Source organism: Etheostoma cragini, chromosome 7, assembly GCF_013103735.1.
Source record: "Etheostoma cragini isolate CJK2018 chromosome 7, CSU_Ecrag_1.0, whole genome shotgun sequence".
In the NCBI taxonomy this organism is placed as follows: domain Eukaryota; kingdom Metazoa; phylum Chordata; class Actinopteri; order Perciformes; family Percidae; genus Etheostoma; species Etheostoma cragini.
Window position 1 is genome coordinate 5525799 of NC_048413.1, and position 11345 is coordinate 5537143.

General features: G+C 44.0%; 1 long non-coding RNA gene across 1 annotated transcript in view; it reads left to right on the plus strand.

Annotated features, from left to right (window-relative positions):
* Positions 1 to 11088, plus strand: part of LOC117947709 — a 12071-nt gene extending 983 nt beyond the window's left edge. Inside the window, exon 2 of the long non-coding RNA XR_004657298.1 lies at positions 11017 to 11088. This is a non-coding gene — a long non-coding RNA (uncharacterized LOC117947709). The remainder of the gene's footprint in view (positions 1 to 11016) is intronic.
* The last annotated feature ends 257 nt before the right edge of the window (positions 11089 to 11345 follow it).

Consider the following 11345-nt stretch of genomic DNA (forward strand, 5'->3'; position numbering starts at 1 on the left):
GGATCTGATGCGCCAGTCTGCAGAGAGGGCGCGAGCGCAGACCCCCCTGGTGATTCAGATAGGCCACCACTGCTGTATGTGACCCAGGAGTGCAGGCAGGAAGCTCCTCAAAGCCCGGAACACGGCCAGTATCTCGAGGCAATTGATGTGCCATGACGAGTGATGCTCCTGCCAAACACCCCTTGCAGAGCGGTCGTCCATGACCGCGCCCCACCCGGTGAGGGCAGCGTCTGTCGAAACGATTACACGGCAACAGGGTGCCCCCAGCACGGGTCCTTGGGACAGGAACCAAGGCTTCTTCCACACCGACAGGTCACGAATACATTTGTGCGTAACCCAAATCAGGCGGAACGGGTTTCCCCTCGGGGAGAACCCCTTGGATTTCAGCCACCACTGCAGGGCCCTCATGTGCAGAAGACCAGAAGGTATCACGCTGGAAGCAGCCGCCATGAGGCCCAACACCCTTTGGAAGTGCGTCTCTGTGATGGCGCGGCCCAGCCTTACACCCTTCACCATGGCCAGAACGGACTCGACACGAGCCGGAGACAGACGTGCCAGCATCGACGAGTCCCACCCCACCCCTAAGAACACAGTCCTTTGGGCGGGTGCTGGCACACTCTTACGCTCGTTGAGCCTCAGCCCCAAAAGAAGAAGATGAGCAAGGACAACATCTCGATGCCGAACCGCCAACTCCCGAGACTGAGCTAGGATACGCCAGTCGTCGATGTAATTGAGGACCCGGATGCCCTGGAGCCGCAGAGGGGCCAGCGCCGCATCCATACACTTGGTGAAAGTGCGAGGGGAGAGTGCCGCCACTCGCCAACGCCATCGGCCACCCTGGAGCGGACCTCAGTCGGCCTCCGGGGCATTGACACACAACGGCGGGGATGGTGAGCATCTTGAACCCGTATCTCCTCAGAGACCGGTTCAGAACCCGCAGATCCAGAATAGGGCGCAGGTCTTCGTCCTTCATGGGAAGCTGGAAGCACCGGCTGTAGAAACTGGACCCGCTGGCCGGCGGGGGAACGAGCTCCACGGCCCCCTTCTTCAGCAGAGAGCGCACTACCTGTCCCAGCACCAGGCCCTGATCCGGGCGCACCACAGTCCGGACCACCCCAGTGAAGCCGGGGGGGCGAATCCGGAACTGCAGCCCGTACCCGTCCGACGGATCACAGAACCCACGGGGAATGTACTCCAAGTCCCGCCAAGCTCCTGCAAAATCCGCCAGCATAACCAACCCCTCAGGTCTGGTGGCCGGTGCGAAATGCCGATCATGGACGAGCCCCTGAAGCGGGCCGCCAGGATGAACCCGCCAATGAACCGCAGTTCGGGAGCCGAATCACCGGCCCACAGCCACCCCTCGGGGCTGGCAGAGCGGAGAAGGCCCGGGGGCGGCTAGCGCTTCCCGAGCGCCATGGCGGCGGGACAACAACGCTAGCGGCCACCCTGGAGCGGACCTCAGTCGGCCTCCAGGGCTAAACACACAGTCAGGACCTCAGCGCCTTGCCCCTCCGCAACTAGCTGACGTCCCTCAGGGTTGACCCGCCGGGGAGGGGTGCGCGGGAGCGTTGCCCTGCGTCCCAAGCTGCTCGAGGGGGACCGCGAGAATCAACACTCCATCTCTGGCGCTGACGGTGGGTGGCCCATCACCAGCAACAGGCCCGCCTGGTAGGCCAGCAAAACCGCCAAGGTGAGTAGGCTCGCTCCAGCCTGGCCCGCCACCATATACGTCTCCCCCACAAGCGAGGAAGACACCCGACACGGCCCCATCGGCAGCGCCCGCTGGCTGAAAGACGACTTCTGCTGGGGAGAGAGGTAACTCACCAGAGCGCCATCAACCCGCGGCATCGTTCCTGTAGCCGCAGTCCATAATCCCTGCCACATTGCCATACTCCAGCACCTGGGGAGTAGAAAGCCAGGCAGAGTTAGGTTTATCCCATGATATACACAACTCACCGTGCAAATCCGGGAAAAACCTCAAAGAACCGGGGGCACGGAGTGGCTCTGCAGGAAGCAACCAACCAGTCTGCCACCGGTGGTAAGCTCCCAGACAGCCTGTGGCCAATCCAGACCGCGTTTTGCCACAGCTCGTGACATCACAATCGGGCGCGGCGCTCCTCTGATGACGTCAGCCCAACACCCGGGAAGTCCTCTCCCTCCTCCACGCTGCCAAGCACAACGAGCTCCTCAGAGCCAGAGTGCAATCGCTACGTCTGTCAGCGTCCCCGAACAGACGAAGTCTCCCATCGAGATGAAACGCGGGCAGGGAGACACACATCTCCGGAATTGGTCAACTGCTTGGACATACTGCAACTTCCAGGTGAGTAGGATACATGGAATCTTTCAACACAACATCAACCAACGTGCCTGCTGAATAGAAAAAAGCTAATGAGCTCTGTGCCGGCGTGCATATATGCCCCTACGGTTATGCCGTCACATGCTACCGTTCTCACTAGGAACAATAGGATTGGAGTAGTTTTCATTCGCATTCAGCCCTGTCATGCCTAAAGGCGTTCCCATAGTGTCGTAACCGACGCAGTTCGAGTTCCCCTCGAAGGGGAACAACAAATGGCATCCAAACTAAACTTGAAACTGGAATGCCATGAATCACACACAGCAAAGATATGTCCTACATCACATCCAGTAAGCAGAAGAAATAAGAGACTGTTGGTCTTTTATTTAAGGGGCTCCCAGAGGGAGGGGTTTTGAGATGTTGTGGAAGTTTCTGTACAGCAGGATAAAAGAAGTTTTAGAGAGTGAGACTTTGTTGAAACAAAATAAAGACATTTGCATAACTGAGTCAAGGTTTGGTCTTTGGTGGGATTTAATTATTCCCTGCAGAGAATTACCAAGTTACAAGAAAAGTTTTCACAGCGCATACAGCAGAAACAGTGTGACGTCTTACAAATTTAAAAAGTAGTAAACCTATCTCATATCCTGTTTCCCCTAGAGGAAAAATTATGTGTTTTGGAAAGAACGTCTAACCTGTCCCTGGAATTGCTTTGATAAACGTAACACTGAACAAATGTCTCCTTCAGACTCCACGGCACTGTCTTTGGAGGAAAAATGCAGAGACTAACAGAGTCTCTCCTTCAGGGAGGACACACAGGGAAGGGAGTCACACAACCTGAAAGCATTGTGAAAATTACATGAATAATAATAATACATAGATATTATAGGATATATGAAATCATGTTTAAAAATAATCTTCTATTGTAACCAGGCCCAATAGAGGGTTTAGCCAAACTTAGTAAATCGTACTTTGACAATGCCACCTTGGGACTTGCACCCAAAGAGTTTAACATATAACCGTAATTATTAACAATCCCAGGGATTCCCCCTACACAGGTCAGGCCACAGAGTAATCAGAGGCGTGGTTAGGTGTGACTATGTAAATAATTTATTGTACATTCAAAATAAACACCAACATTTGTTTAAACATTTACTATTAAAGAACAAATAATAAACACAACTAATGTAATAAAGAAAACAAAAGACACAAATGTTTAGGGCTCGGGAGAAGTTAGGTTAGTCTGGTACAAGTACTTAATAAAGTTAGAAAAAGGAATTTATTAAACTACTGGTTGCTACAGTGGCCGCAAGTGGATTATATAACTAAATAAATACTATCAATAAAACCACCACATGCAAATAACACTAAAACCATGCAATATATTTGAAATCAGTTTGTTATACTTCACCACCTGCTATCCACCAATCGACACAACCATTAATTTCATCAGACCTATGACCTAGTTAAAAGTCACTAGGACAAACACACTCACACCTGGACCACCGTTCGCCCGAAAACCACCGTACGACACAATCAATAACTTATAAAACAAACTACAAACACGGGCACTTTATAAATTTAATGCTAAGAATAAAATAATCTAAGGTAGACAAAACAGTCTAACTAAAGCAAAACAATACTAATGAGGCAAAACAGCAGTGACACTCGGACTCTGTGTACTTTGCTTGGCTGCATGGACAAAACTGACAGACATTAGTAACCTTTATAGTTATCTGGCAAAGTGCAAAACATGTCACCAAACTCACCTTTGGCTGTATCACATCGAGACCCACACCCGACACACCGCAAACGTTTGGCCCAACCCAGCATGCTAGGTAACAGCAGCAGAAAAAGAGGCCGTCAACTCTGTCAAGCGGAGACTTTATTTCCGCCTCGGTCACGTGAAGGCTCACGTGACCAACCTTTAACCAATCGGTTACACTATTATAGGTTCTTTAGTCAAAACAGACTTGACCCTCACTTTGCCGGTAATACACATTTCTATAACCCTCCAATATGATTGGGAAAAAAGGCGTGACCTTCCTCCACAATTTATTGATGCCTTGTGTGCTGGTTTAAACTTAGCAAAGACGTACAAGTAGCTATTTTTTTTTTTACAACAATGACAGATATAACTTAACCTCTGCTTTCTCATCTTACACATCACACTCCACTGTTATGGGGGCCATTTTAGTAGGTTCACTCACTAACATTGTGGAAACACAATAAGTATGGGAACTAAATGTCCAATTCCGGCATTAATGCATTACTGCATTTTTTCAAATACTTGCTCCTCAGTAAACTACTATTCACGTGAAATCATACAATAAAACATTGAGACCATTCAACTAAGCACACTGGGTAATGACAAATTCAACATGTGAACTGGTTGCTATGGACTCATCACTAGGCTTCCTTAGTCATTGGATATTTTAGCACAGGTAAATGAGCAAAGGTCTTAGTTACAACACGATGGAACTAGCAAAGCAGTTTTGTGTTTATATGTGGGTGGGGGATTTATTCAGTTCGGGAAATCCCACGGTCTCTATACAGCTACAGCTGCATGGACCAAACTTTATGACTGAGCCAGGCAGAGAGGGAGTGACCCTGCCCAGAGAAAGCCCGGGGCCCCCGTCTGGAGCCAGGCCCAGACTGAGGGCCCACCACCTGTGGGAGGATCTGCTGGGGTCGGGTTCTTGGAGACCTTGAATGGAGTCCTGTATGGGGCTCCAGTAGGGAACACCATAGTTCTGCTGGGGGACTTCAACGCACATGTGGGCAATGATGGAGATACTTGGAGAGGCGTGATTGGGAGGAACGGCCTCCCTGATCTAAACCAGAGTGGTTGTCGGTTGTTGGACTTCTGTGCTAGTCATAGATTTTCCATAACAAACACTATGTTCATACATTGGGACGCTCATAAGTAAGCACCCTAGGTCAAAAATCAATTACCATTTTTATAATCAATTCATCTGATCTGAGTCTGTATGTTTTGAACACTCGGGTGAAGAGAAGGGCTGTCAACTGATTACTATCTGGTGGTGAGCTGGGCTGGGTGGTAAGTAGACCTGGTAAGCCCAAAGGGGTGTTAGGAACGTCTGAAGGAAGCCCCTGTCCGACGGACTTTCAACTCACACCTCCGGCTGAGCTTGGCGTGCATCCCTGTGGAGGCTGGGGGCATTGAACCTGAGTGGACAATGTTCAAAGTTTCCATTGCTGAAGCTAAGGCGGGGAGCTGTTGTCTTGGGGTGTTAGGTGCCTCAAGGGGTGGTAACCCACAAAAACTTTGGTGAACATTGGTAGTCAGGAAAGCCATCCAACTGAGGAGGAGTCTTTCCGGGATATGTTATCCCAGAGGTCCCAACATGGAGAAGGACTTTTGGTTGGCACCAAGGTGCTTCTGGAAAACACCACCTCAGGAGGGGGAAGTGGGGACTCATCCAAGCTGTATACTGTGGGGATGGCATCCTGCTGACCTTAACTGAGGAGGTAATAGAGCGGTGAAGAAAGCACTTTAATAGAGCAGTGAAAGGAGCACTTTGAGGAACCTCTAAATCCAGCTCCACGTCCTCTGTGGTAGAGGCAGAGCTGGAGGATGATGGGGGATTGTCGTCAATTTCCCTGGAATAAGTTGCTGAGGTAGTTTAACAACTCCACACTGGTAAAGCCCCAGGGATTGTTTGAGATCCGTCCAGAAATGCTGAAAGCTCTGGTTGTGGAGGGGCTGTCTTGGTTGACATGCCTCTTTAACATTGCGTCGAAGTCTTGGACAGTGCCTAACGAGTAGCACACCAGGGTTGTGGTTCCCCTCTTCAAAAAGGGGGACCAGAGGGTGTGTGCCAATCACAGGGGTATCACACTTCACAGCCTCCCTGGTAAAGTCTACTCCAAGGTGCTGGAAAGGAAGGTTTGGCTGATAGTCGAACCTTGGATTTAAGAGAATCAATGCGGATTATGTCCTGGTCGTGAAACAACAAACCAGATCTTCACTCTCGCAAGGATCCTGGAGGGAGCCTGGGAGTATGCCCAACCAGTCTACATGTGTTTTGTGGATTGGGAGAAGTCTTTTGACCGGGTCCCCCGGGAGCCACTCTGGGAGGTGCTGCGGGAGTATCGGGTGAGGCAGACACTTCTCAGGAATATCCAATCTCTGTAAAACCAAAGCAAGAACTGTGTCTGGGTTCTCTGCAGTAAGTCGGATTTGTTCCGGGTAAGGGTTGGTCTTTGCCAGGGCTACGCTTTGTCAACAATCCTGTTTGTAATATTTATGGACAGGATATCAAGGCGTAGTCGGGGTGTGGAGGGGTTGCAGTTCGGTGGTCTCAGGATCTCATCGCTGCTTTTTGCAGATGATGTGGTCCTGATGGCCTCATCGGTCTGTGACCTTCAGCACTCACTGGATTGGTTTGCAGCCGAGTGTGAAACCGATGGAGTGCCTTCTTTAGGTAGGAATGAGTCCTTACCCCCAGTGAAGGAGTTTAAATAACTTCGGGTCTTGTTCGCGAGGTAAGGGACAATGGAGCCGGAGATTGGTTGGAATAAGAGCAACAGCTGCGGTATTACATTCCATCCAAGTTGTGTGTCTCTTTGTAGCCGTTTTGAGTCTCGTGCTTCGTAATTACTTTGTGATTGTTTAGTGTCTTTATAACCTTGCTCTTAATCTAAAGTGAACATTACAGCACAACCCCGATCAAGGGTGTACTGGGACGGAAATCTGTCTGTGTGACCCATTGACTGTATATATATATATATATATATATATATATATATATATATATTGATTTTAATAATTTTAGATTTTGATAAAAAGGATTTAATTAATTCAACATATTTACAGTCTATGTTGTGACCCGAGCAGGTAATCCGGATTTGGTAATCTTGAAAACTGTGTATCTGGATCAGGGTGATCCAGTCCAATATTGCTTTGAAAAAACGCCTTAAAAGTAAGACGGAACACACCAAAAAAAACAGGATTATCCTGATCCCATCAGAAGGGTGGATCCAGCTGTGATTTTTCAACTTGAACTGGCTAAAGAACAAATCGTGATTACCCAACTACAGGAGCAAACATTGCAGATAGAGATACATCTCCTAAAGGCAGAGATGGAAAAAGCTGGAATCTGTGCTGTAATTGTTTTTTGATTATTGGATAGTATTGTTTTTGTTTTCCTTTTTGTTTTTATATTATAACAAAATATGGAATGTAAAATGTTTCTGTTCATTACAAATATTCTGTTTCTTAAAATTAAAACAAACTATTGTGGCCACTGGTATTTTGCCTACCTGTTTTTCTTGGCTAAGCCAGTAGGCTACACTGTTGGTTCACTTTAAGGCTCAGGTAAACAGGATCTGGTAATCCGGAAATTTGGTATTTGGATCACAGTGATCCAAGACTGGGCCCTGGGTATAAAATCACTTCATACATTTTTTTTCCAATAAGACATTTCACGTGAAATTATGTGATAATTAACTTAGAACCACTTGAGTCATGGTAAAACATGTTTTGTGAGGTCACAGTGGCATTGACCTATGACCACCAAAATATGTTCAATTCTTCCATGAGTCTAAATGGACGTGAATGGGATGAAGGAATGGACTGATGAATGTGCAAAAAAAAAGTTATGCCGCTGTGTTGTGTGCTGCTGTTTTGATGTTCTTAAACTACATACATTAGCTACATACTTCACTTAATTTATCAATTTAAAGTTTTTGTAAGTGGTCAGTCTCCAGTTACAAATAGAATTTCAAAGCAAAGTAACTAGGACACGGCATGAGGTGACTCTGCTCTTTTGCACCAAGTTGCAGCAAGAGTATATAAGGACATTGCAACTGGCCTTAAATAGATTTTTACCAAACAGCTTACAACAGTGTGTGTGTGTGTGTGTGTGTGTGTGTGTGTGTGTGTGTGTGTGTGTGTGTGTGTTATTCTGATTTCCTTCACGCCCGTTTAATTGATACTAATTAGTTTAATTGACAAGGCAGGAACAACAAATGCCATTAATTAAGACATGTCCTACATCAAACCCATTAATCAGAATAAATGACCATTCCAGAGAAGGATTTAAAGTGCTTTTCACCTACTAAATATTCAAAGCCCTTTGACGTGTGCCAATACTTGAGGCTGGCTAGGGAAATTAAAAAAATAAGAGAGAGATACAAGGAAGCAAAAATAAATAGGCACAACCCAGTAAGGTCCGGCAAACAATGATTAGATTGCAACACTAAGTACTGCATATAAATGTGTTTATACAGTTAAAACCTAGTGCAACTTTTTGACACTTTTATCCATGGAGTAGCAACACATACTCAGTGCATTCACTTAATACTATTTTCTAACTCATCACTGTGCTTCCTTGGCTCCTTAGCCATACACCCGCTAAAGGCATAACGTGTATTTTTTGGCAAAATGTAGGTTATCACTAAATTGACATGCTTGTGTGTGTAAGTGTGTGTGTCTCACTTCGACCAAATGTGACATATGATTACAATTTCCCTATATTGATTCCTATATCAATGTTCTTTATAATTACCCAAAAATAACATGATTTATTCCATACAACGCTCTTTGGCAAGCACAAATCTCTACTTTCATTAATTTTGGGGTGGCTTATTCAATTTTACAGCATTTGAAAAACACAAATAGAAGTGTTTTTGAAATAGTATAGAGTAAAATTTGATACATTCCCGTATGTGATTATCCATCATCATACATTCCTCTAATTTTAATTTAAATTATTCTTGTTTTCTGCTTTTATAACTCAAACATTTGGTATAATTCCGATAAATGAGGTTTATTGACCATTAATCTTAAAAATAACGGTAAAACTAAAGTTAAAAAAATATTGTTACCTAGTGTTAAATGTCACAAAAAGTAAAAAACATTGAAAAAAGGGACAAAAACTTGAGAAAAAGATAAAAGCATCATCAAAAGTGTTGATTTTCAATTTTGACTGGAATACAACACATGGGTTAACCTACATACATAAGCTACATATTTTGCTTAATTTATCAATTTCAAGTTGTTGTAAGTGGTCTGACTTAGTCTCTAGTGCACATTAGTAATGATGACTGCAGGGTTCTCAGTCCCCCGAAAGAAAACCTTCAAGAGACAGATATATAAACATGGTGCTATCATGTTATTTTTGAAAATACAATTTGAAATCAAAGTAACAAGGACATGGCATGAGGTGACTCTGGTCCTTTGTAGCAAGTTACAAAAAGAGTATAATCAGGAAACTAATTACAACAATTTCATGCAACAATGCAGCAAGTATCCCTCCCTAGATAATTGCGACATGCTGACAGCTAACTGTAATTATCCCCATCTTAGATATGACAGGGTTTAAGAAAAGTTTGTTGATTGAAGGAATTCTATTAGCAACTGGCCATGAACTTAACAAACATGGAGTAATTATCCACACCCTGTTTCCAGATCCCTCTGTTTACCCAATATAAACTGCTCAGCCACACATCCAGCAGATATCCATCAGCCATCCATCAGACACAACAAGCTTTTTTTACCACTACATTTGTAAGTATCTCTTTTACTCTGATTTTGACGAACTACATTTTATTTGATTTCTTTGTTCTTACTATGTATATTGTTTTATCCTACCTGCTTTCTCCATAAATTTTGCTGCTGCTTTGTAATGTTATTAGTATTATAATTATGATTTGTGGTCCCAATAATGTACATGTGATCATTTTCAGTCATACTTTTTTTTGCATGATGCAGGGAATTCATTAATCAAACTTGATTGATCATTATCATACAGTCAGCAACCTGTTCAATCTAATCCCTCCTGATCTGAGCGCCATATCCTTTCTGCCCCCTATACCTTTGATTTTGTTTTAATTCATATTTTATCTAAATTCTGATCACTCATTTCTTTTTGTTTTAATTATATTTGTGTATTTAGAGTTTTGATTGTGTTTTTTAATGATTACAGGTGCTGTTTAATCCCTGATTGAATCTTTACCCACCATCCTGATAAAGGTAAGTGAAAATATCATTTGTACTGTAAAATAGTATAATTTCTCGAGCAGCAGCCTGGGTCTGACTATTTGATGGTACAGTTGCGTTTTTGTGCTGATATTATGACTTTAGTTTAAAATTGATTTGGGTAAAGCAGAAAGTTAATCTGTGCTGACTAATAACTATCCTGCTATGAAACATTTATTTTACAAACAAATCTGCTAAAAGCTTGTGGTATGAAGAACTTAAGTGTTTGTCTCGGACAACATTGATTGATTAAGTTGCAGTTATTCCTACCTACGTCTTAAAGGCAAAACCACATCAGCTGTGTATGTAACATGTATGAAAATAAGAGTTCCAATACTAAGTAAACCCACGAACTGTGCTAAGTACTAAGTGGCACTGATACACCACAATATATGAAACTAACCTACTTTCTAAGACCGTTTTGAACAGGAAAGATGTGCAGTTTTGATAATAATAAGGATTTTTAGTTAAATTAAAACAATTCATGTTTATATTTTTCCGCTGCATGTTAATACAATTCATTTTATCCCTGCTTATCTACATAGTGGCGACATGTGCAAACTCACTCTAACTGCAGGTAAGGCACACTGGAAAAGTTATTATAATGCAAATGTTCTCACTTACCTCCAGTGGTATCGAGTCATGCAGATAGTTTTGGTTTTGTTTAACAATTTTGTAACCAAATAATTAACCAAGTATTAACCAGTCTGTTACTTTGAAGGTCTCTGTTTGATCATCGCCAGCTTGGGTAAGTTCATAACATCCTTTAAACATAACTAATAGCACTAGCAGATAATTGAAGGTGGACAGTTATGGAAACAGGGCAACTTATTTTTCAGCCTCCTCCAAAATCTTGTGGTTCTTGGTAACCAAAATTCAAAACTTCATATCTTATCCTGTCATGTGGTGGTTGTTCTTAGTGTGAATTTAATTTAATGTAATTCATATTAGTGTAACACCTCTACAGTACCTACAGGATTTCGCTGCCTTTTTTTTCAGATTGTTGTGGCCCAAAATGGCTGATGTTGAGATTTTATAAAAAAATTGCAA